Below are 2,046 nucleotides of genomic sequence, written 5' to 3'. Positions count from 1 at the left end.
CATATTTGCACATTAAGGAATTTCTTGACATATGCTCTACATTTCGTTTTCAAAATTTTAACGATGAGTCAATTAGGCTTCGTATGTTCCCTTTCTCATTAAAAGACAAAGCAAAAGCTTGGTTGAATTCACTTCCTGCTGGATCTATTAGTACATGGGATGAATTGAGTAATAAGTTTCTCACCAAGTTTTTCCCTATGTCTAAAACAAATGCCCTTAGGAGAGAGATAAGTGATTTTTATCAAAAAGAGAGTGAGCAATTTTACGAGTGTTGGGAAAGATTCAATGATTTACTCCTCAAGTGTCCCCACCATGGTTTTGAAAAATGGAGACTTATACAATGCTTTTATAATGGCTTAACGATGTCAAATCGTCATATGGTAGAGTCTATGAATGGTGGGAGATTTTTGAACTTACATGAAGGGGCAGCATGGGATTTCTTTAATTCACTTTCTGAAAATTCTCAACAGTGGGATTTTTCAAATCAAAGGGAAAAATCATCTCAAGTTTCTAGAAAGGGGCTATATGAAGTTAAGGATGATTTAGATATGAAATCCACTCTAGCTACACTTTCTAGGAAAGTAGATGCCTTAGTTATGAACCAATCCATAAATCATCATCCTAGTGTAGCTAATGAGGTTTGTGCTATTTGTTCTAACTTGTCTCATACAGCACAAAATTGTCCATCATTACCAGCCTATCAAGAGGCTTATTCTGAGCAGGTACATGCCTTACAATCATATGAGAAAACCTCCAATAGTCCATATTCATCCACATATAATCCTAATTGGAGGAATCACCCTAATTTTTCTTGGAAACAAAATCAACCTTTGTCAAACCAAGGAGGGCAACAATTTAACATGCCCAATCAACAATTTGTCCCTCCTAACCAAGTATATCCTCCTGCCCAACAACCTATGTCTCAATTTGTTGCACCCCAACAAAGAAAGCCTTCTTTAGAGGATACACTTCAAAGTTTCATTCAGTCAACCCAACAAGCTTTTCAATCAAATACTCAAGCTATTCTGAAGCTTGAACATCAATTGGGTCAATTAGCAACTACTGTAGCGGAGAGAGAAAAAGGAAAATTCCCAAGTCAACCAATTCCCAATCCTAAAGGAGTGCATGAAGTTGGATCGAGTTCAAGCCATCTGCATGAAGAAGCAAAATCTGTTATGACCTTGAGAAAAGGAAAATTATTTGACAACAAAGTGGAGGTTCCAACAAGGAAGATATCTGAGCCTACTTCTTCAGATCCAGTTCCATCACAAGAGTCGTCAACAAATGATCCAGAAGAGAGTGGCCCGCCAGCTTACATTCCTAAGGCTCCTTTTCCTCAAAGGTTAGCAAAGGTAAAGAAAGGGACTTCAACAGGTGAGATTATGGAAATCTTCAAGCAAGTAAGTATAAACATCCCTTTACTCGATGCTATTAAGCAAGTTCCTTCATATGCAAAGTTTTTAAAAGATTTATGCACGAAAAAGAGAAATTTACATGTCACTAAAAAGGCATTTTTAACTGAACAAACTAGCAACTTACTCCAATGTAAAATGCCACCAAAATTTAAGGATCTTGGTTCTCCTACTATCTCATGTGTTATAGGGAACCAATGTTTTGATAAAGCATTATTGGATTTGGGTGCTAGTGTTAATCTCTTGCCTTATTCTGTTTACATGCAACTTGGATTAGGTGAGTTAAAATCAACTCCTATTATTTTGCAACTTGCTGATAGATCAATGAAAATACCTCGTGGTATTATAGAGGATGTGTTGATACAGATTGATAAATTTTATTATCCTGTTGATTTTATTGTTATTGATACTCAGCATGTACATGATCCTAAGAAACACACCCCAGTTATTCTAGGTCGTCCTTTCTTAGCTACAGCTGATGCTCTTATTAATTGCAGGAATGGAAATATGCAGCTATCTTTTGGTAATATGACCATGGAATTGAATATTTTTAATGTTACCAAGCAGCCACAAGAAGAAGATGAATTTGTTGAAGCAAATATGATAGAGGAATTAGTAGAAGATTCATTCATTT

General features: G+C 36.0%; 1 non-coding gene across 1 annotated transcript; it reads right to left on the bottom strand.

Moving 5' to 3' along the window:
* Positions 1-212: 212 nt before the first annotated feature.
* Positions 213-319, bottom strand: LOC112101493. The gene has a single exon (XR_002907544.1). It is a non-coding gene; the product is annotated as a small nucleolar RNA R71 (small nucleolar RNA).
* Between the last annotated feature and the right edge of the window lie 1,727 nt (positions 320-2,046).

The sequence above is a fragment of the Citrus clementina genome, unplaced genomic scaffold (assembly GCF_000493195.1).
Source record: "Citrus clementina cultivar Clemenules unplaced genomic scaffold, Citrus_clementina_v1.0 scaffold_15, whole genome shotgun sequence".
NCBI lineage: Eukaryota > Viridiplantae > Streptophyta > Magnoliopsida > Sapindales > Rutaceae > Citrus > Citrus x clementina.
Note: the sequence above shows the minus strand (reverse complement) of the source record. Positions and strands in the feature narration are given on the sequence as shown.